This window comes from Portunus trituberculatus, chromosome 47 (genome assembly GCF_017591435.1).
Source record: "Portunus trituberculatus isolate SZX2019 chromosome 47, ASM1759143v1, whole genome shotgun sequence".
Taxonomy (NCBI): domain Eukaryota; kingdom Metazoa; phylum Arthropoda; class Malacostraca; order Decapoda; family Portunidae; genus Portunus; species Portunus trituberculatus.
Genome location: NC_059301.1, coordinates 18,465,036 through 18,489,753, shown reverse-complemented (window position 1 = coordinate 18,489,753; position 24,718 = coordinate 18,465,036). Strand labels below are relative to the sequence as shown.

General features: G+C 39.7%; 1 long non-coding RNA gene across 1 annotated transcript in view; it reads left to right on the top strand.

Moving 5' to 3' along the window:
• LOC123520798 overlaps positions 1 to 24,718 on the top strand; it is a 103,901-nt gene that overhangs the window by 24,028 nt on the left and 55,155 nt on the right. Inside the window, exon 2 of the long non-coding RNA XR_006679380.1 lies at positions 2,235 to 2,275. This is a non-coding gene — a long non-coding RNA (uncharacterized LOC123520798). The remainder of the gene's footprint in view (positions 1 to 2,234; positions 2,276 to 24,718) is intronic.

Sequence of the window (24,718 nt, the reverse complement as noted above, 5' to 3'; positions counted from 1 at the left end):
CATTTTCTCTTTTTTTTCATAAACTAGATATCTTAACCCCTTTATCTTCTCACCACGCCCTTTCTTCCTCCTCCCCTCTTTTTATGGAGTCCTCTTCCCTTCTAACCTATTCTCATTTGCCTCTTTTTTTTCTATTCCTGCACATTATTCCTTTACCTTCCCCTTCTCTCTCTAACTATGTCATTTTCCTCTCATCCCCTCACTGTACGCCTCTGTTCTCTGTCCCCCTTCATTCCTACTCACTATTCCCTTTCCTCCCTCACCTTTTCCGCCTACGCTCTCACATCAAAGCGCCACTCCGCCCACGCACGCTGTACGTACTTTAACCCCCCTCCTAAAGCAAGGCTGGCTTTTATTTTTTTTTCATTTTTTTCAGGAACATTCAAAAGGTTTGCCGTCAGTGTGTCTCATTGAATATGAAAATGAAGGTGTAATGTGGTGCCTTTGAACTGTGATTCTGTCCTGCATGTCTTAAAGCTCTGTTGTATCTCTGTATATTTCCCAAAGTGCATGGAATTGAAGGAATGTTGTTTGTCGTTAAAAAGCCTCGAGTGTGCGTGTGTTGAGACATGCGTGGGTGCTGCGTGGGAGGGTGAAGAGTTGTGTAGTGTGTGTGGCTTGGTTAGTGAGTGGTTGGTTGGCTAAGTGGGTGAACGAATGAACGTTTTGATGGTTAAGTCATTGATGTATGGACTAGATGGGCAAGTGGATGTGTGGTTGAGTGGATGGAAGGACGACTAGCTGGATTAGTTTACGTAGATGCGAGTGGTTATATTAGCAGATGGTGGTTAGTGAGTGGACGGACTAGTAGGGTTGTTATGTGAGTGGGTAGGCGAGTGAGTGGACGGGAAAATGCTATGGCTTTCTCCTGGCTACTGATCAGATGGCGCTTCTCACGGAATCATCAGCCACATACCCACCAGTATGAGGCTTACAGAATTTTTTTTTTCTTTTCTTATCAATTCATATCCAAAGTTTCTGCCTCTAATGTTTCCCTCACGTCGAGGTAGCACAAACTTAAAACTTGGATGCTTTTACGATATACATTTATATATTTTATGTTTTTGTTTCATAAAATTACTTTTTTTTATTTGCAACGACGCGCTTGGCTTTGATAAAGGTAAAGTGCTGTCTAGTTGTACCCATGGATAAAATAGCATCATAATTTACTGATTTAATTGAAAAAAAATTGTCGTTCATTCATACGACACTCAGATGTCAGATGCGTGGATGCTTTTAAATGTTTTGCAAAATCAAAAAAAATATATATATTCTCATCAACTAGAAAGTTATAAAACTCCGATGCTTTGATCTTGCTCTCGCCGCCTGCTTCTGTGGCCTTCACAAGATAAGATCCGTAACAGGTGTGTTTGCTGCCAATATTTACTCTGTTCTTCCTCCTAGTCTTGACCTGATTTATTTCATGTACCATGTGTATAAATTAAGTTATCTAGTTGTTAGTGTTAGTTACAATTTCTATATGAATATGGAATTGGAATGAGAGGATAAGACAGAGAGAGAATGGATAAAAAAAAAAGTTATTTTCACAGTCCTGATTTTGATTTCATCGTCGTTGTTGTTTTAATTGTTTGAATTTTTTGTAAGTTTTGTTTGCTTTGTCAGATGGAAAATTCTATTTTGTATGTATGTATTTAATTAATATCCGCTCGAGTGGTTTGTAATTGTGGTCATACCGTGAAGTAATTAGGTGTGTGTGTGTGTGTGTGTGTGTGTGTGTGTGTGTGTGTGTGTGTGTGTGTGTGTGTGTGTGTGTGTGTGTGTGTGTGTGTGTGTGTGTGTGTGTGTGTGTGTGCACGTAGGTGGTTGTGGGTGATTATAGAATATGGTAATGTCCACTAAGTTTTCATGTGTGTGTGTGTGTGTGTGTGTGTGTGTGTGTGTGTGTGTGTGTGTGTGTGTGTGTGGTAAGAAAGGGTAAATGAAAAAGGAATAAATATAAATGGAGAGAGAGAGATAGATAGATAGAGAGAGAGAGAGAGAGAGAGAGAGAGAGAGAGAGAGAGAGAGAGAGAGAGAGAGAGAGAGAGAAAGTTCAAAATCTCTCTGCTACTAGACCTTGATACTCTTTCGAAAAAATTGTTAAAAACCTTTAGATAGAGCAATAAATAACAATAAAAAAAGAGAACATAAGATAATCTACCATTTGAAATTCTTGTACATTGCCAAGGGCGTGTAAATATTTATACATTTCTTTCTCCTTTTCTTTCTTTCAGGGTGAGATGTCTTCGTGGAGTCCAGGTTGGAGCAGAAATGAGTAAGTATAGAGTGAAGCAAAGTGATCACAATATATACACACTTTCTCCTGATTTATTACTGCAAGCGACGAGAGAGGAGAAGAAAAATCATATCTGAAAAAAAAAAAATATATATATTGTTTTATTTGATTTCATCTTTTTTTATATACAGATCTCTATTTTTCAACTGACTTCTTACTTGCATTATTTTTTTATTTTACCATTTTATATCTCTGGAAAACTGGAATGTCTTTCTTTTATTCACTTGATTCAACGCACAGTGGTTATTTCGTATTCTTTTATTTGAGCAGTCTTCCTCTCGCTGCTCACTCATTTTTCATTCGACTCTTCCTTCATTTCCATGCCAAGCGATACTTTACTCGGTTTCTGTTTTCTACGTTCTTTTAGACTGTTTCCCTTTCATATTCGTGTGCATTATGAATTCAAACATTTTAGTATTTCAGAGTACTCCGTAATTGTTATTATCTCTCTCTCTCTCTCTCTCTCTCTCTCTCTCTCTCTCTCTCTCTCTCTCTCTCTCTCTCTCTCTCTCTCTCTCTCTCTCTCTCTCTCTCTCTCTCTCTCTCTCTCTCTCTTCATAGTTCTGGGAGATTTATTTAGTGCCGGCATACATTTTTCAAAACCAACAATTTTCATTTATATAATATTTGCATAATACTTCTTTTACCAACATTCCTGTTATTCAAGGAAGAACTCCATTACTTTTATATTAGAACGTCGTATCAGGCGACATCTTTTGAATAGAAAATAAGAATTACTTGAATAAATCATTACATTACATTCCAGAAGTCAATATTGTTTACTGACATTATATGATTTCAGCCGATACTCTTTTTGATAGACATAAATAAAGAAATGAGCTGGTTATTTATTCATTTACGTATATATTCTCTTGAACCAAGACTATTTTGACTAGTTTACTATCCTAACATTTTGCTCTTTTAACCCCTTCAATACTGGGACACATTTTTACCTTGAGGTTTATGTACGATAAGACCTTTTTATTGACATTAAGAATGGTCTATGAAGGACAGAAGATTAACGGCCGCAGTCTTCACTATTTTAATCTCCCACATAAGTTTCTAAAGCTGTATAAAATCACCAAATTGTAAGTAGAATGAATACGGAAACGCGTCATGGTAATGAAGAGATTAACTTCAATACTGGGACACCTCTTTAACTTGAGATTTGTGTATGATTAGACCATTTCATTGACATTAGGAAGGGTCTATGGAGGTCACAAGATTAACAGCCATAGCCTTCACTATTTCAATCCCCCACATAAGTTTCTGAAGCTATATAAAATCATAAAATAATAAGCAGAATGAATATGGAGACGCATCATGATACTCAAGGCGTTAAGTATTATGTGCATTTCGCAAACCAACATGCATTTACTGATATACAATTCCAACATATTCTTTTCCTTCAAGCCCAGCCTTCCTCCAGCATCACAGTCCACACAAACTCAGCGGCAACGTCAACAAAAAACAACTAAATGGACAGCTGACACAAATACTCTGCCCCGCGAGGCTTGTTTCCTTTCCCTTCCCGTTTTTTGTGGTTATCCTTTACCTGAGCTGCACTGCGCGACCTGCTGTAAATGCCTCACTCCATTCTTTCTTCCTTTTTCTTCGTCTTGTTTTTTTAAGCTTTGACCTGCTTACGAATATTTTCATGTACGAAGGTTTTTTTTTATTTATCGTTGACTCATTTATGTATTTTTATGTGTATAGTATAATTTTTTTTTTTCTGTCTACTTCCTTTTGTTCCGTGTTGTAGTTTTCATAAGTGTCTGTCTCTCGTTACAAAATGCAAAGTGCACTCACATCAAACAGTGGCGTCGCGTCGTGGTGTCCATGGGAGTTCTGCCCCGTGAGACATAACATATTTTCAGCATCCCTTCCACTTTTCCAGTCAGTCGCAGGTATTGTTCTTTGGCGGGAAGCTCATCAGATGTTTCGACATAGTCTCCTTTACCCTTTCCCAGCTGATGGCTCGTGCTCAAACTTTCGCCATCAGAAAATAATAAAAACAACGACAATAACTAAAGCAACATTGAAGGAAAAAGAAGCTACGGAAGCGAATGAGGAAAAGAAAACACTCGTATTGAGCAGTCGAAGAAAAAAGAAACCGGTAAAACAAAACAGTTACGAAATACCGAGAGAGTCACCGCACAGGAAACTAACGTAATGGACAGGCAACCTCGCAACAGGGACGCGATCGCCAACCAGTAGGGTGTGTGTGTGTGTGTGTGTTTGTGTGTGTAACTGTGTTGGTGTGTGTATATTTGTTGTCCTGCTGAGGAAAAGGTGAGGTGGACAAACCCAAAGATCTTCCAATTATTTCTGACTGCCTGACAACTCGCCATTCTTTCACTGAGGAGAAGAGGGAATGGGGAAGGAGGAAGGGGTTAGGGAGAGGGGTAAGTGGTAGGTGGAAGCTAAGTCAGACCCGCCAAAGGGATCTGACAAGTTGTACGCTAAGAGAAAGGCCAAAGTTGGGAGGAGAGGGAGTGAGAGGAGAGGAGAGTGCTGGGGGAGTAGGAAGAGAGGGTGAGAGAGAGAGAGAGAGAGAGAGAGTCAGAAAAATAGATGTGTCGGTATACAATATTTAAGTATCTTTATATGAGAAAAATGTAGCTTTGTTCGTGGTGATTTTGTTGATACTAATGGTGATGGTGATGGCTAGTGATGATGTTGTATTGGTGATGGTGATTTCAGGTTCATCGTAAAAAAAAAAAAGAAGAAAGAAAGAAAGAAAAGAGAAAAAGAACTGTTGACTTGCAGGAATTGGTTGCTTGTGTAGCTTTATTTCATCTCTCTCTCTCTCTCTCTCTCTCTCTCTCTCTCTCTCTCTCTCTCTCTCTCTCTCTCTCTCTCTCTCTCTCTCTCTCTCTCTCTCTCTCTCTCTCTCTGTGTGTGTGTGTGTGTGTGTGTGTGTGTGTGTGTGTGTGTGTGTGTGCATGTGTGCATATGTGCGTACGTTTCATCGGCTTTAGTCTCGCTTATTCACGTGTTTACTGGCATCACTAAAATCGAAGGGGCATTACGTGTGACAATATTGAGTCCCTAATCCCAGTGTGTGTGTGTGTGTGTGTGTGTGTGTGTGTGTGTGTGTGTGTGTGTGTGTGTGTGTGTGTGTGTGTGTGTGAGCGCGCCAAAACCAGTATTAGGATAAGAATATTGTTGACTTGGTGCTCCTGTTGCTGTTTGCTGTTTTTTTCCCCGCTTTTCACGGCTTACACAGTGATTTTTGTAAGTTTCGAGGAAGCGAGGAGCTATTAATCCCCAGCAGGACTCAATGCCTCATGGCCGCTCGCCTCCGGAAATGTCCAAACAAATCACTTGTCTCCTCACTTCGCCCAGCCAACGCTCGAAGTGGCGGTGCTCGTGTGTTATTACTGCGCCTCATGCGTGATAGATGCGGCTCAGTCATGCCTTTGAAGCACTGAGCCTCATTTCCACTGTATTCCAAAGGTTCCACTTGAAGTCACGCGCGTTTTTTTTAAGGATGTTTTTTTATGGTTTTAGTGATTGAACGATGATAATTTAACCTCCTCAGTACTATGACGCGTTTTCATATTCATTCTGCTTACTATTTGGCCATTTCATATAGCTTTGGAAACTTATGTGGTGGATTGAAATAGTGAAGAATGGCCATTAATCTTCTGACCTCCAAAGACCCTTCCTAATGTCAATAAAATCGTGTAACTATGCTCAAAATTCAGGTAAAATTGCGTCCCAGTACTGAAGAGGTTAAACATTACCAACGGGAGAAACACTATTGAGAACTTGGGTTTGGGCGTGTTTTAAGGGTGGTTTTTTTTTATTGTTTTAGTGATTGATTGATAAGATTTATACATTACCAACAGGAGAAACACTATTGAGAACTTAGCTTATCGTCCCTGTGGCCTTTGCGAAACTGTTGTGGCCGGATAGCAAAGCGTGTCAGAATACTGGTCTCAGACTCCACGACGCTCATCCTTACTGGCATACAAAACAAAATTTCACTGAGGGATGATATTTCACCGGCTGCAGCTCCAGGTGTTAGATGAAATATGTTTTAAAGAATAGTGTAGTCAATTTTGTACATGATTTTATTTATGTATAGACGATACTTACTTTCACACGAGCACAGGAAACATATATGTACGGATAAATATTTGTTTTGGCTAGTGCTACGGGTATTATCTAGAATGCGTTTTAAAGAGTCATGTGTTATTTTCTATACAATATCTAATAGCTCATATATTGACGATTCTTGCTTTTGCACAAACTTGGTAAATACATGAACATTTCTTAGTCCATAGAAGCATATATCATCAAGAACGCTATTCCTCTCCGTCTCCATATAACACCTAATATATCACCAATACGTAGAATATACTCATCTTTACGAAAACAAAGCAAAAATGTGACGACGGACAGATATTTCATTGGCCACACTTGCAGGTCTCACGTGAAATACATTTTGAATATAACTCCAGTCCATGCCCAGCAGTATTTCATGTATCAGTAGCACTTGCACAAGCCGAGCAGCCTTCACCTTTACACGGGCGGGGCAAAGGTGGAATGGTGGAAGGCTGGATGTGTTTTATTGGCCTAGAATACAAGTGATATCTGAAATGCGCATTGAACAACATTTTAGTCCGTTGTATATGACGTCTTATTACTTCTGTAGTATGGATATTGCAATCTGAGGAACATTCTGCTGCTTTACTTATTCTTTTCTATTCGAATGACTTATTAGCCCCTTCAGTACTGGGATGATTTTTTACCATGAGTTTTGGGTTTGATTAGACGGTTTAATTGACACTAGCAAGATTCTATGGAGGTCAGAAGGTTAATGGTCCAGAATCTTTACTATTTTAATCCCCACATGAGTTTCTGGAGCTGTCTATATAAAATCGCCAAATAGTAACCAGAATGAATATGAAGACGTGTCACGGTACTAAAGAGGTTAAATTCACACCAAGGCATTTCTAGATGTTTACTGGCTAACATCGTTTTTAAGCGTTTTGAAATCTAAGTAAATAAAGAAACTTGTACGAAGCCATCATGTCTACACGAAGCAATCGCTATTTTTCTTCTTAATCTTAAGGGGAGTGGAGATAAAACAGTTATTTCCACATTTTTACACCTTTGGCTAACCATCTTCAGTAAAAAATAGAGGAGTAACAGTAATAATACTAATAATACAAGCCAAGACGATTAGTGCAAAAAATACGATGAGACAAGTATAATGTACCATGTGACCCAGACAAACTACGAGCATCCACACCGGCGCCTGTATATGATGACGTGACAACCAGGCGGGAAAAGTTTCGTAGCTGTCAGGAGCAGCAGAGTGTTGCTGATGAACAGGCTCTCTGTAGACATGGTATTCTGAGGATGTCAGTGTCGCGACCTCTACTTTGACTCAGCCAGTGACAGGTTTTCCCGAGCCTTGTTTGTTTGCTGCTCGGATTTACTTTTTCTGGCGAAGACATGTCCCCTCTGCCTCCCTGATCCCCGTGATTGGCCAGCCCTGTCCGCCCCTAAGCTCCTCTCCCCTCTCTCCCTCTTCCTCTCCCCTCTGCATCTGTCTGTTCCAGCTCTGGCAGCAAGGGCCATTTCTTTTGTCTTGTGATTTATGTCCAATTATTGAACAAGGGGAAAATTAATGAATAAATGTGTTTTTTGCAATTTATATATGTGAAATTTTCTAAAGCGTTGTGTAAAGTTTCGGTTGACTGGAGAGTTTTCTCTAGATTTTTTTTTGTCATTCCTAGAACTCGTTGTGCAATTTCAGTACACGTGATTTCTGTATTCTATTGTTCTTTATCGGCCGTTATGTTTGGGAGACGTTGCTAGAAATTAAAGAAAAAAAAAAGTGTCCTTCATTCTAGTGACCACGTAAACATTTTCTGTGCGTGTTAAAAAATATAAAAATCGACAACACGTCTACCAATCACTATCCATGTTTTTCAATATACCGGTACGTGTTTACTTTTATCAGCCAAAGCAAGCGTCGAAGGTCACAAGGGAACACAACACCTCCCAGTGACCCAGGAAGACAAAGCTTATGAGCAAAACATGGCAAGGAAAGAAAGGCTTGATTGTATTTTTTTTCAAACCCGAGAGTGAAGCGCAGGTGAATAATGAGTGCGAGACGTATAATATTTTCACCTTCACTCTTTGTTGATGATGTGAGGCTGCAGTCACCTGATGTGTTTTGCTGCACCTGAGCGGCTTTACTTAATGCTTTACGAGTTCACAAGTGACTGCATCTCAGCATCTGGCGTCTTTGCACAATACCGCCGTGAGTCTGTAGTGTTCTTGAAGTCTTTGTCAATCTAAACAAGACACGTGATTCGCCGCATCAGGGGAACACATTCGTGAATCCTTTGAAACTCACCCTTTGAGACTGGCACGGTACATGGGCAAGACTCGCAAACTAGGGTGCATTGCGGGACTGAGTGTTGTGAATAGTGAGAGTGTTGTGTCTGACTACGTACATTTCTGTTAATTCATGTTAGGAGCAGCGAGGCATCCTTGCTCCATTACCTTTAACACCGCCATGAGAGGGTAGTGTGCACTCATGAATTATAATCACCGCTGTTGGTTGCTGCGCTGACCTTGGCTTTCCCGAAGTATTGCAATCAAGTTAAAAGTGTACATAACTTCTTTTTTTCAGTAGGTGTTCTCGTGATGAGTTTAAGTGGAAATTAATCAACTGAAACTTAACTTTTTATTATTTTGGATTAAGAAAGTATACAGTGAATAAAAAATGCTCGGTCAAGATACAAACATTACAAGTGACAAAAGTTCTGCTGGTGTATTTTTTTTCCTTTTGTTTTTTTAGTATTCGCAAGGCAGTGGCACAAGGGGACTGGTCTCTACAAAAGTCAAGCCTTGCCGTGCCGTGATTCACATCAACAACACACTACATGGAAAGAAGCAAAAGAATCGACACGAAGAGGAAAAATAAAAGATGAGTAAAACACGAATTTTCTTGTTATGGCTAAAATGTTTGATATCCTATTTCGCTTTGCTGTGTGGAGTTGTGAAAAATAAAGCCATTTCAGAAACAGTGCCCGTGTTATTCACGCGTCGCTTCCATGTTGACCTCTCTTTTTATTTTAAAGTCTATCATTATTTCAAGTGGCATTTCTTTTTTCTTATCTGCGAGGACGAACATAACTAATGCATAGTTACTTACCAGCAGCCTGCATCCCTCGCATCATTACCTATTCACGATCGTCCATTAACACGTTGACTGCTACGAACTACGAACAATAACACATACTACTTAAATAACCATGCACTATTTCATCGAGCTCACAAAGAGGTCTAAACTATTGATCATATATTTTCTAGTGATGCCTTTCTGCAGGTACGCTCTCAACTCATATTACAATTTAACAAGACAGAAGATGAAACCCGTAGTGGTGAAAAGGTTAAAAGAATCCTCAAGTCGTCGAACGTAGCGGAATCCATAAGTTTGAAAGGAACGTAAAAGCCTTTGGGCAGGATGATAAAAAGGGGAAAGAGAGGAAAAGGGAGAGAAAACAAAAGATATACGAATGGCCGGCATAATGGCTTTGGGTTATCTATTGATAGATTTATTGATTGTCAGGTGTATGGGTGATGGAGTGTTTTGACATAGAGAGAGAGAGAGAGAGAGAGAGAGAGAGAGAGAGAGAGACTGCACAGACGGACAGAGAGACAGAGACAGGGATAGACAGACAGGAACACACACACACACACACACACACACACACACACACACACACACACACACACACACACACACACACACACACACAATGATAAGCTGCAAATTAATGTACGTTACAAATGTGGGTAATTCTCAACCATACATTGCCTAGTACTGAACAAGAGGCCTTCCCGTCCACCGCCACCTCATTCCTGCCACCACCATGATTACTATGATATATATGGGTAGAGAGGGCTGGCTGTTATATCCCTCGCCAGCCTTCCCTGCGATATGAACAGTGATAATGGAAGAGATAACGAATATGTTGTTAGTATTATGCTTTCGTTTTTCATTGCCTTGGTGTTTGTTTTTTATTGTTTTTCTGGAAATTGTACAGTATTTCGCGCTTGTGGGTGGGAGAAGGAAATGTAATAAGAAATGTGAGAAATACGTAATAAGTTAGAAATGCGTATTAAGAAGTGTGAGAAATACGGAAGAGGAAAGGAGAAATACGTAATAAGAAATGTGAGAAATACATAATAAATGTGAAAAATACGTAGTAAAAAATACGTAATAAGAAATGTGAGAAATGCGGAATAAGAAATGTGAGAAATACGTAATTATTGTATTTTCTTGTTAATATATTTTGTTCTCCCATTTTTTTCTTTTTTTTTTTTTTTTTCATATTCATCTATACTGTGCGTCATGGCGGGTTAGGAATGAGAGAGAGAGAGAGAGAGAGAGAGAGAGAGAGAGAGAGAGAAAGAAATGAGACAAGATTAAAATATAGCACATTTTTATACTTTGCCATTATTAGTTGCGTTTCTTCTTTCATTTCTTTCTTATCTATGTTTTATTATTTATCTTTATCTTCTTCAAAACCTGCGAGTCGTGTTGGACAGAACATGCATGAACTGACACTGGTTCTATTGTTATCATTGTTATCAGTACCATCATTACTATTCATTATATCTTATCATTATCATAGCCGGTATACATTGTGACATTGTTTTTGCTTTTATTTTACCCGATCAAAGCACTGCAGAGGTAACAGGTTGATTAAATAATAGAAGCAACTCCAAACTCTACGTCATGGAAATAATGTAAAGGAAACCTACTATATTATTATTATTATTATTATTATTATTATTATTATTATTATTTTGATCATTTTAGTTTTATTTTGGCTTGATTTCCATTTGATCGTCATTATAAAGGAAGCCCACCACATTGTTATTATTATTTTCATCATTTTAGTTTTATTTTGGCTTGATTTCCATTTGCTCGTCATTGCGAAACCAACGTGAAATACAAATATGTTAATTGTAAAGTTATCTATAATCCCGTAAGTAAAATTAGTGGCGGAGCAACGACTGGCATGAAAACAAATGAATATCCGATAGCAAGAATACATTACACATGACGTATTACCTTCCATTCTTCATGAAAATACACTGAAAGGATTTTTTTTTTTTTTTTTTCTCCGTTCAAGTATTATGATGTGAAATTCAATCATGAGTATCTATCGTTTAAAGAAAAAAAATGGAAAACAAAAAGCAGATAAAATATACTACTACCCTCAGCTGTTAATTAATGATATGTTGAATTTTATTATCATTCACATATATTGCAGCGTGAAATGGAATCAAACATTATTTATTTTTAGCTTTATTCATTCATTTATCTATTTATTTATTTGTGTGTGTGTGTGTGTGTGTGTGTGTGTGTGGTATTTTGCAGGTTTAATTATTAATAAATGAAGTCTCCTCCATTACACAGACATGATTGACAGTATTTATTTAATCATTTATTTTATATATTTCTATTTAGTTTTTTTGTTTATTCGGTTGTTTATATAAGTTTATTCTTTTAGTTTATTTACTACTGATGCTGTTGGTCTGCCGTTACTGCTGTTGGTGGTGGTGATGTTAGTGATGCTGGTGGTAGTAGTGATGATGATGATGTTGCTGTTATTATCATTTTTCTTCCCTTCCTTTACCATTCTTCCCTCCCTTTACCTTTTTAACATCACTACCTCTCTTTGTCTCGCAGCATCACAGACAGGCCAGGGTAGAGGCGCCTGCTCTCTGGGTTTGTAAAGTCTGAAATATTCCTTTTGTGAGAAGTGTCCCAAGTCTCCGTGTTATCTCCGTCACGCTAGGAAGTTTGTGTGCGAATATGTTGACTGAAGGAAGGAAGGAATAAGGAAAGGTGGGTAAGAGTGTTTCCTTAAGTGGTGTGTTGGCTTTCGCTATGGCAAGGGGCAAGGGGGATTTTTTTATCTTTATATATTTTAAGAGAACCACTGGTCTGACGCAGTAATAAGAGCTAAGTATTAAAGCAAAGAAATAGCCTTCCTATGTGTCATTCCCCACAAAATAAAGTCAAAAGTGTCATTCAAATTGGAGGATAAGTATTTTTAAACCTTCCTCCTAATAGAGTTCTTGTGATAATTGGAGGAAATACAGAAGCAAGTAGGGAGTCCAAGAGTTCAGCAGGAAAAGGTGTGAATAATTAAGGATACTGGTCGGATGAAGTGTAAGACAGTCCAGTCCCTCTCCTCATGTTTTCTTTTTTTTTTTTTTTCCTCCCACTTCCGAACATTTCCTCTCATTACTAATTCCCTCTGATCATTTACCTCTCCTGGGCATCTTTCTATCCCGCTGTTTCTCCCCATCCAAGTTTATTCAACCATTAGTCTAACTTTCTGGAACAGGGTACAATCAAACACATTTCGCCTTTGAAACTCCTCTCCTTCAATGAACATCTCAACACTAACACTTTAAGTCATCATTTACAAAGATATTGCTAATTTAAGTGAATCCCTTTTTAAATTATCTGTAAACTTGAAGGGTTTTTTTTTTTTTTCTTTTGGCAGCATTTTCTCATCTTTTGTACAGTCCCACAACTGCATTAGAAATCTGAAAATAAAGCTCTTCTGAAATATTTCGCCTGATTATTGGTATGTTTTGGTTTTTTTTACTGAAAGAAGAGCCTTTTTATATAGTTGTGAAACATTTTAAAGTTCCAAAGAGTGCAGCATAGACAGTAACCATTTTTCACTTGAATAAAACTGAAACACACAGAAAATTCACCTTTTGCGATTGATATATATTTTCATATCAATATTCTTATTCTCCTTATTCTGTTTTAATTGCCTTTAAACTTATAGGAAAATTTTTTTCATCATTTTTTGCATTTAGTGTGTGTGTGTGTGTGTGTGTGTGTGTGTGTGTGTGTGTGTGTGTGTGTGTGTGAAGAGTGTGATGAGATATTCTTTTAGTGGTAGTGGAAGAGAAACATTGCCAAGAGAGAGAGAGAGAGAGAGAGAGAGAGAGAGAGAGAGAGAGAGAGAGAGAGAGAGAGAGAGAGAGCATCCGGTTACGTGGCCAAATATAATATTGCGTAAATAAAAAGCTGTAAATTGTAACAGTAATTTTGTGTGTGGTTATTTTGGATGTGTGAGTGTGGATTAATATCATTTTTCTTTCTGCTTTTTTAGTACCTGCACTGAATATTAATGCTGATGAAGGGAATTAGTGGAATCTCTCTCTCTCTCTCTCTCTCTCTCTCTCTCTCTCTCTCTCTCTCTCTCTCTCTCTCTCTCTCTCTCTCTCTGGTGGTTTTCATGCGTTGTCTATTTTGCAAACTCGATACGTTTTCTTTTACTTTGTTTTTATATTTATTGATCGTTTTTTTTTTTTTTTTTTTTTTTTTTTTTTTGCGTGTGTTGCGTTGCCAGTGGAATTTTCGAGCGGGTGGACAGGATTTCATCTCTTGGTCCGCTGATGTCGGTTCCTTTTTCCTTTTAATATTTTTTTCCCTCGTTTTATTTCTTCTTAATTTGTTTATATATATATATATATATATATATATATATATATATATATATATATATATATATATATATATATATATATATATTCGTTCAAGTTAATTCGTGTCCTCTCAAGTAGTTAATTTTGGGTGTGGTTTGTGAAAGATCTGCTTGTGATGGTGGTAATAATGATAACAATGAAGAACAACATCAACAATAACAGATAAACGAACACTACATCCACCACTACCACCACCACCACCACAATAACAATAAAAAAAAAAATCAAGTAACATAAAAACGAAGCAGCCAAGAAGAAGAAGAAGACGAAATGATGAATGGTATTGGAAAAACTATGGGCTGGATTGTCAAGGACGGAAGCTGTTATGGAGACACATGACACTAGAGTGAGAGAGAGAGAGAGAGAGAGAGAGAGAGAGAGAGAGAGAGAGAGAGAGCACAAAAATAGACGCACCGTAGCATTAAAGGACTAAGAAACAAACTAGAACAATACATAACACAAGTCTTAGTGTCCGCAGGGAACTTAAACCGAGTGAGCCACGTAACGTAACCAATAGACCTCCCTCGAGTCTTCTCTTGTCCCTGCTCCCTCTTGTACTTACGTGTAATTACCAGATTATTAAAGAAACTCATCCCGTTCCACCTTTCTTACTATTACAACAAAGAGACAGTGGTAGAAGAGAGTAATGAGTGACATTGTGGCATTGTTCTATTTATATGCTAAGCTCCTTCACGAAATGGTTTGTTTAATAATCCGAGATAGATGCTTTCACTGTGTCCCTTTCCCTTTTGTTTTCTTGGGTTTAGACATGGATCATATCTCCCTTTTTATGGTAGAGTTAGGGCGCTGTAGTGTATGGCTGGTGTATAGTGGAGCATCTTCTATCCGTATGGGTGTTTAGTATTGTTATGTGTATAGTGTATCCAGAATAAACGTGTTTCTTGTGGTGAAGGTTTAGCGTGTTTCAGTAGAGTAAGTGTTGGTATATTGCAATTGTTTGAAGCGGTGCAGTAAATGTTCAAGTGTAGCAAGGTAGTAGTTTTCATGTGGTAAAGGTTAGGTTTTGTAAGAAGGGTTAGTAGTGTTTCACGTGGTGTTGGTGGAAATGTTGGCCACAATGATAATGTTTAACGTGCCGCCAGAATTGTGTTTCGTTTGTTTCTCCCACGCTCCCCTAGAGAATTGTCAAAAATATTTCTTCCCAAAAACTGTGACAACGTAGACTTACTCTTCATGTAAAAGTAGAAAAAACATGATAACAAAAAAGGTGTTTTGGTATAACAGGAAAACGTTGCACTCAAAAGGTTCTGCAAAAACTTTCTTTTAGCTTTTCTCTCCATAAATTCTGAAGTCCTTCATGATAAAAATTACCACATTTTTTTCTAACACTTCATTTGCTGCCTTTGTTTTGTTTTCTTTTTAATTATTTATTCGTATTCTTTCAATTTTGACTTTAAGAGAAAATTATCAATGTTTCTTTTTATGTTCTACATGAAATCCATGACATTAGAGAATTCCCTACAATAGAGTCCAATGCAAATTTTACCTGAATACAAATATTTCATGTTTTAGCAGTTTACATTTCTTTCAGTTATCAATAAAGCTAGAGAAGCGTTTCTTCACACCAAGAGAATTAAATGATAACAGAATTACGTGATAAGAGAACAGCGGTGTTTCATGCATTAATAGTTTGTGGAATCAAGTAAAATCTATAATATCGTGACATATTAACCCCTTCAGCACCACGACACGTTTTCATATTCATTTTGCTTACTATTTGGCGATTTTATACAGCTTCAGAAACTCATGTGGGGAGGGGAGATTAAAAAAACGTGAAGACTCTGGCCATTAATCTTCTGACCTCCATAGACCCTTCCTAATCTAAATAAAATCGTCTAATCATACCAAGACTCATGGTAAAAATACGTCTCGGTATTGTCACATATTAAGGAGAGATAACCATAATAGCGGTGCTTCATATTCAAAAGTATTGCGAGAATTGTAGTGTTTCATAAGAAGAGAATTAGATTATCGGAATTAAGTGTTGCTGGAGTAAAGAGTCGGAAGGTAATGAGTGTTGGCGAAGTAGCAATGTTTCAAGTGGTGAGGGTTTAAAGCGCTGCCAGGGAATTTCGTTAGTCACATTGTGTTTCTCTCACGCAGTGTTTCCCAGTGTTAGTGTTGCCAGAGCTGTTATGGTGGAGCAAGGAGGAAAACAATTGTTCCCCTATGGTGTGGAGGGAAGGGAAGGCAAGGGGGCAGGGAAAAAGGGGGGGTGATGCTGGAAGGATGAAAGAGGAAGGAATGAGAGAAGAAAGAAACACCGAGTAGCAGGAAATGAAGAAGGAAGAGAGTTAAGTGTAGAGAGAGAGAGAGAGAGAGAGAGAGAGAGAGAGTGTGTGTGTGTGTCTGTGTGAGTGAAGAATGGCTCGAAACTAAGAGGTGTTATCGGATATGTTGTTTGTGTGTGTGTGTGTGTGTGTGTGTGTGTGTGTGTGTGTGTGTGTGTGTGTCAGCAGCAGCAGGAGGCAAGCAGGCAGCAGGTGTTCCATAAGTCCTGCTGTGACGACAAAACACGCTCGTTACCTTCTTAAAGCAGAGGAAAGTATTGAAAGCTCTCTCTCTCTCTCTCTCTCTCTCTCTCTCTCTCTCTCTCTCTCTCTCTCTCTCTCTCTCTCTCTCTCTCTCTGCCCTCGTGGACCGGCTGGCTCGTTTGATCTCTCTCTCTCTCTCTCTCTCTCTCTCTCTCTCTCTCTCTCTCTCTCTCTCTCTCTCTCTCTCTCTGGTATGTACAGTAACTCTCTCTCTCTCTCTCTCTCTCTCTCTCTCTCTCTCTCTCTCTCTCTCTCTCTCTCTGGTATGTACAGTAACATTAATCTCTCTCTCTCTCTCTCTCTCTCTCTCTCTCTCTCTCTCTCTCTCTCTCTCTCTCTCTCTCTCTCTCTCTCTCTCTCTCTCTCTCTCTCTCTCTCTCTCTCTCTCTCTCTGGTATGTACAGTAACATTAATTCTCAGAAAACCAAGCACGAGGGGGAAGATGAAGAGGAAGAGGAAGACGAGGAGAAAAAGTAACAGAATGGAGGAGGAGGAGGAAGAGTAGGAAAAGATGATAATGACAACGGTGATGATGACACCCGTCTCTATTTTTACAGGGTGTTTCAAAAATTCCTCCACCTCTCTCTCCCTCTCTTTCTCTCTCCCACATTCTCGCTTTCTCTCCTTCCTCTTTTTTTATTCCTTTTCCTTCCCTTCTCTTCCTACTCAAGGGTCTGTATCCCTGCCAAGCCACCTGTGTCTGTGTGTGTGTGTGTGTGTGTGTGTGTGTGTGTGTGTGTGTGACAGAGTGGATAAGTGTTTGTTTGCCTGTCTGTTTGCTTTCTTTCTCTTTTTTTCTTTACCATTTCTTCCCTTTCTATCCTGATGATCTCTCTCTCTCTCTCTCTCTCTCTCTCTCTCTCTCTCTCTCTCTCTCTCTCTCTCTCTCTCTCTCTCTCTCTCTCTCTCTCTCTCTCTCTCTCTCTCTTTCCTTCTCCTTTCCTTCCTTACTACTCTTTTTAGCTCCTCTTATACATAACCTTCCCTGTGTGTGTGTGTGTGTGTGTGTGTGTGTGTGTGTGTGTGTGTGTGTGTGTGTGTGTGTGTGTGTGTGTGTTTGTCAAAGAGGCATCCACGTCCCGTTACGAAGAAGCAATGGGCCACTTACGCCTCCTTTTCTGACATAGTATTCATCAGTGTAAGAAGAAAAACGTAGGCTGCTTCCTGTACCGAGAGAGAGAGAGAGAGAGAGAGAGAGAGAGAGAGAGAGATGGAGGGATAAAAAATGACAGAAAACCGATGCCATAGTTCATAAGAGTTAGTCTGTCCTTAAAAATGATGGAGCGTCCAATTCTTGAGCAGATACTTGCATCTCACAGGCTCAGGAGTTTCCGTGAAGTGTTCTGGTGGAGGGAGGAGCTGCTTTCCGTGTGGCTGCCCTGCGTCGGGAGGTTATTTTGCACATAGATTGACAATAGATGGGCAATTAAATAGACTGACATATGTACATTTTTTTCTTCTTTAATTAACCCCGCGTTTCCCTATTCATTCTGCTTACTTATTTATGATTTTACACAGCTTCAGAAATTTATGTGGGGATTAAAATAGTGAAGATTTTGGCTATTAATCCTCTTACTTCCATATACCCTTCCTAATGTCAATAAAATGGTCCAATCGTATACAAATTTCAAGGTAAAAATGTGGCCCAGTACTGAACGGGTTAACTGACCACAAATGTGTAAGAAAAACCGAAAAAATCATTCATTATGAAAAAAAAAATTACCTGATCATGATTGAGGCGCTTTTTTGATGCGGCAGTTTTCTGTTTACCTTATTTGAGAACTGTGATACTTTAAGAAATCTGCCAAATATTTTATAAGGCCAAAATAAAAAATGTGTGGCCATAGATTTATTTGCCGTATCTGAGAGAATCAAAATGTTAAAAGGTAAAGTTTGTGGTGAAAAGCATGAAGAACTAGTTACTATTTTCCTGTATCTGAAAATAATAGTATCTTTCAAAATTTGGAGGTTGTCATAGTGGAGGTGGTCATAACGCTGTCACTCTCTGCTTTGTTGTTGTCAGTGCCTCCTGAGACGTCCTGGAAGAGATGGAGTGGTTAGTTTTCTTTATGTAAAAATAATAACATCTTTCGAAATTTGCCATATGAATAAGGGAAAGAAGTATCGTTGTTGATTATAGAAGAGAGAGAGAGAGAGATGATCCACGAACACACTTACTCCCCTCAAGCTTTTCATAATCGAGTGGTGAGGTCTTGTTTAAACACATTATGCATCTACTCTCGTGGCAAGGCGTCCCCACATCCCACCATATTATAATTTCACGAAGCTCTCACTAAGCCTTTAAGCTGCTCTGAACCTGCATTACTCACCTGCCAACCTTAGTGACGAGGGTAAAGCTCCACTGACAACTTGCTTTACGCTCTACACTAACTTGGTGTTTACATGAATACAAAGTGTCTCGGCAATGACAACGCGACGGTGCTGCAGAGGGAGATCGCAGGAAGAGCCTCAAAGCTACGTATGTAAGACTGCTACTTGGAATTAAGTGTGTGTTTATATGCGGAGTTTGTGTCAGGAATTACGATTTATGAGTAAGGCGATGAACTTTATGAGTAGCTCCACCTCGTGTACCATAAATCACTTCCGTCTAGGTACATTTATCCCCCCAAGAACATTACGCCTTCAAGATTTCTCCTTACAACAAAAAATTAATAACATCCGCCCCTCTCTATGATGAATTAGATTAGGTGAGGTTACATTAGGTTAGGGAAATTCTTCATATTATTATTTTGGTTGGAATTTACATAGGAATCTTCGTGGAGTTTACACTATAGGCCTAACAGTTGCCCTCATTCATCCCAAGTTCAAAAAGACGAAGTGAAAGTGCCATTTAGGAGCAGATTAAGAAGACAAAGTAAAACTAAAACTTGAATTATGTTAGGGCACTTGATGACAGGGAAGATTAAATGCATTACCTTTAAAGAGGAGAGGGAGTGTTCTGACAGCATACAAGATAGAGACTTAAGCATCGTCTGAGGATTTAGTGGAAGGGATTAACTAGATTGTTGTTAGAATATTTTAGGTAAGAATGAAAAAAACGTGTTTCTGTGTGTGTGTGTGTGTGTGTGTGTGTGTGTGTGTGTGTGTGTGTGTGTGTGTGTGTGTGTGTCCGAAGAGAATGTTATGTGTGTACACCCAAAAGATACGAAAATAGAAAAAAATAAAAGATGGAATGAAGCACACGAAAAAATGGCGTCCGTGGAAGTGAAACTGTGAAATAACGAAAAAGAAAATATGAGTAACGCAAACAATATGAAAACTAACACGCTCTTTTCATATCTTTTCGAACCACCACCACCACCACCACCACCACCATCATCATCACCATCACCACCATCACCACCACCACCACCACCACCACCAGCGAGGTCCTGCATATATTACTGTACTTTATGTTGCCTTACCTTACTTTATTTCATGTTGTCTTGATATTTTGTTGATTCATTTTCATTTGATTGATTTATTATATTTTACTTTGTCTTGGCTCAGTTTCCCTTACTTTATCTTATGCTTCACCTTATCTTACTTACCTTGCTTTATCAGGTTTTGCTTTAGTTTAATTTACATTGTGTTATTTATTTATTTACCTTTTGTTACCTTACCGTACCTTAGCATACCTTATTTAACCTTACCTTACCGTACCTTACCTAACTTAACTTTACCGTACCTTGCCTTACCGTACCTTTCCTTACAATACCTAACAACCTATGCATCACTTCCTTTACCATACCTTACCTAACTCAACCATACATTACATTTCCTTCCCCTACAGTACGCTAACCTGAATGTTCTCTCATGACAAACAGTAGCAAAAGTAAGTTCCAAAAACCGTGAGAAACGTACCAGGGAAAGGAAAAAAAAAATAAATAAAGGACAATGCAGTATATGTGATGAAAAGAAAAGAGAAAAGTACATACAAATAAAAATCACCTTAGTTCTTCTACTGGCGAGTTTCAAACATACGATTTTGTCCACATTTTTCGTTTTTCCAGTCAAATAGAAACGAGAAAGAAAAAAAGAGTTCGCCGCCAAAACTGGTAAATGAAATAACGCCAGATTTCAAAATATATATCGAAAAAAGTAAAAGGCAAAGAGAGAGAGAGAGAGAGAGAGAGAGAGAGAGAGAGAGAGAGAGAGATATTGGGAAGTCAGTCAAAAATATTGTTATGCAAAAGCAGAGAGAGAGAGAGAGAGTGTGTGTGTGTGTGTGTGTGTGTGTGTGTGTGTGTGTGTGTGTGTGTATTAGAGAGAAAAAACGTATATTTATGCCTTATTATGAATGGAGAAAAATAAACTTCAGTAATAGTCATACAAAACAACAACAACAACAACAAAAAACAACATGGTAACAAAATAGTCGCGCCGAACCGAACCGAACCGAACCGAACTGAACTAAACTAATCTGAAACACACGGAATGGCTTATATGCAACACCAACCCACCTGAACCTAACTCCTGCCGGCTCGTAACTCCAACCATCATTACTCTTGCTACTACGAGTATTACCACTCCTGCTCCTTCTTTTACAACAATAACAACAACGAGGCGGGGAAAGAATCACCACCATGGGAGACAGGAGGGGCTGGAATGGGAGGAGGAAGAATATGGGATGAAGAACGAGGGAAGAAGGGAAAGAGGGAGAGGAGGGAGAGGGAACGGCAATAAAGAAAGAAAGGAGAAGTAAGGAGAGTAGCCGGGCAGTGCTCACAACGCCTTTAAGAACCGAAAACAGCGTGTCATACAGAGAGAGAGAGAGAGAGAGAGAGAGAGAGAGAGAGAGAGAGAGAGAGAGAGAGAGAGAGAGAGAGAAGCAGGAGTCCCCGGGGTGTCGTGTGACCTTAATACCCATAGAAAGACTCCCATCCTAGCCATTACTGCTGCTGGAGGTGAAGGGACAGAACAGAAAGGCACAGGACACCGGATTAACCCCCCCTGTACCCTGCCCTTCCCTTCCGGCATTCACCAAACACTGCGGCCTCCTCCCCTCCTCCTTCCCCCTCTTACTTTTCCTAGCTTGCTTACTTGCGTTTATCAACAGAGAGAGAGAGAGAGAGAGAGGGAGAGGGAGAGTAGGGCACTGTAACGTTGTATAGTAAAGCACATTATATTCCCCTCGAGTGTTCCTTTTAGGCTCTTAATTCTCCCTCGCAGCACCGCCGGTCGCCCTCCCTGAGCTAGACATACACACTAAGGCTCACGGGACGCCTTTGCCTCACTTCTTAATGACAGCTACAATAGATGGACCACTTGAGAGGAAGGGATGTACAGTCAAGGTCAGAAGTGGAGGAACCTGTCTGTCCTGTCCTTCTCACTCTTGTTCTTTTCAGCTAGATGTATACGAAAACATTGACTTCTTTTCTGCTAAGCCATTTTATTTTTTCATGGATTTCAAGTACAGAGACATTTTAATTTCTTGTGCTGCAGTTTTTTGGATAGTTTGCTGCTTAGAAAAGAGAGGTGAAACGTTTGATTCAGTGTAATATTTCCTTTTATATCCATGCAAATATTTTTTTATCATAAGAAATTAACAAAAAAGATATATATAAGACCTTAGCAATAAATTATTTAACGTCAAGTAAGTATATAGCTTAGAAAACACAGATACAACGTTTAATTTACCGTAAAGTTTCTATTCATCTAAGCAAACAACTTTTTTAAAGCGAGAATGTTAAAAGATAATAGCAGTAAAAGGTTCAGACGCCCAGAAGATTTGATTAAACCCCCCCTCGAAGAATTAAGAGATAAACGCAAAGAACTATCTGTACGTATGTTTGTGTTGAGTCTTCCTTCACCACCACCACAACAACAACCACCACCATCACTACCCTTCCTTCCGCCATCCATTCTTACGGCCGTACCAGCCTCCGCCACGGCCACTTGTGTTACAGTACAACTTTACATCCGCTGGTTAATTGGGTTCTTGTGATGGAGGGAGAGCAAGGTCACGGTTTGATGTTTTTATTGTTGTCGTTCTTGTTCTTGTTCTTGTTCTTGTTGGTGTTTTTGTTGTTGTTTTTGTTCTTGTTGTTGTTGTTGGTCTTCTTCTTCTTCTTCTTCTTCTTCTTCTTCTTCTTCTTCTTCTTCTTCTTCTTCTTCTTCTTCTTCTTCTTCTTCACTTCTTCATACTTTGAGCGAAATGGATATGATGCACTTTCTCTTTTAACTTCACCACCAACTCCACCACCAACAATAACAACAAAAACAACACCACCACCACGTCACCATCATCATCAACCACCATCATCACCACTACCATCATCACCACCACCATCATCACCACCACCATCATCACCACTACCATCATCATCATCAGTATCATCATTTCCTCATCTTCGTACCTCACTAAAAAAAATAAATAAATAACGTTGGTAGTTCTTATATATGATCCAATGCAGGTTTGAAGGACGAGAGCGCGGCGGCGTCTCTCTTTTATTAGCTTTCTGAGGCGTGTCTATTGTTTCCTCTCTAAAAGGCGAGGAGGCTTGGAGATTGTGTGTCTGTTTGTGTGTGTGTGTGTGTGTGTGTGTGTGTGTGTGTGTGCGGTGGGATGGTGGTGGAGAGAAAAAAAAAATAGAGAAAACTAAACTTAGGGCGCTGAACTTGGTGGATCTGGGCGAAGGAAGCTGGTGGTCATGGTGGTGGAGAAGGAGGTGGCGGTGGTGGTGGTGGTGAACTGACAATAATACAGGAGGTGGCGGTGGTGGTGGTGGTGGTGGTGGTGGTGGTGAAAGAAGAAGAGAAGGCAGGAGGATATGGATTGTGAAAGTTTGTTGGGGATGATTGGCTCAGGTCAGGATTGTTATTAATAGTGGAGATGGTGCGTGGGAAAAAAGAAACTAAAGCTGATTCGTGCAGAGCTGCCAGGTGGCTGCACCTGGGAAGGGAGGAAGTGGGGAGGGAAGGAGAGGGGAAAGGGCTGGAAGGAGGGAAGGTGGGGGAATATAGGGTGCCTGGGACGGAAGGGGAGGGCAGGAAGAGGAATGGGAGAGGGCAGGAAGGAGGGAACATAGGGGGTGTATTAAAGGTCGAAAAAAAAAAAAAAAACTTGAACTCCTCGAAGGTTAAGCTTGAAATAATTTGGTGCAACTTTTTTTCATTTCTATTCTTTTTTTTTTTCTTATTACCTTGTTGTTATTGGATCATGTTTGGAGCATGCTGGTTTACCTGTGTGTTTACCTTTATACCTCACCTACCTTCGCCTCGTCTTACCTTGATAACTTTACAGAATCTTTCCGTGTATCCCTTAAAGGTTTCCAGTAATTGCATACAACATTTTTCTTCTCTCTTCTTATTACTTCCTGTTTTGAAATCGTGTTGCGGGATTATCTTTTCTCTCCCTAACTTTACTAAATAACTTTCCCTGTCCCACGTAAAGCTTTGAATAATTACTTAAGGCTGTTTCACGTCTTTATCTTATCCCCATTTACCTATGCTTCACTAACTTGTATTTTCTTTCTGAACTTTTACAAAACGATTTTCCGAACTTTCATAAAGCTTTAGATAACATACTCGTATAACTCTGTCTGTTTTTACTACCATGTTATTATGTCTCGAGAATACATATTTTCCCTCATTTTAACTTGTCAACAACTCTGCGTGTCCCCCTCTCCAGCAGCAGTGCGTGGCGTGGGAGGCGCTGAGCTGCCGCTGAGTCACCGCTGAGTGATGAAGATCCGCTGATGTTTACAGTCTGCCGGCGGCGCCTCAGCCAGCAGACGAAGAGGTTCCCACACTTCTCGTTCCGTGACGGCTAAAGGTGTCCTCCCCGGCAGTCGTTGGCAACTTATTGGACCATTCTAAAGGAGCCTCGTGCAAACAACTCTTTAACTGCCGCCTTGTCCGTCGACCCAAACAAGAGAGAGTAGAAGCCTCACTCGTTACGTAGACATTCTCCTTCCGGGCAGGATCTACTGTCTGGCACACTGGTACCGCTCCTCCTCATTCTCTCCCCGGCATGCTTTAGAAGTGAGTTACGAGCCATTCTGTATTGTAAGTGTTAAGAATTCTTGGAGATGAGAGGCTGGGACACGGTTTGTGAGGAGCATTATCCGGCGAGGGAAAAGTAATTCCTGGAGACGTCTCAGCGCACCTCTTTGAGGCCTTCCCCGGGGCGTTGAAAGACAAGGCTGGGAGGGCTGACGAGCGTACTGCAAGGGGAGATTACGCGCCTCATTACCTGCCTCCAGACAAAGGCGCAGGGATTCATTATGTAATCATCGTGCAGTACCGTCACGCGGGGAATTAAGGACTCCTCAAGGACACCTCCTCGCCTTCCTAATGAATCGTT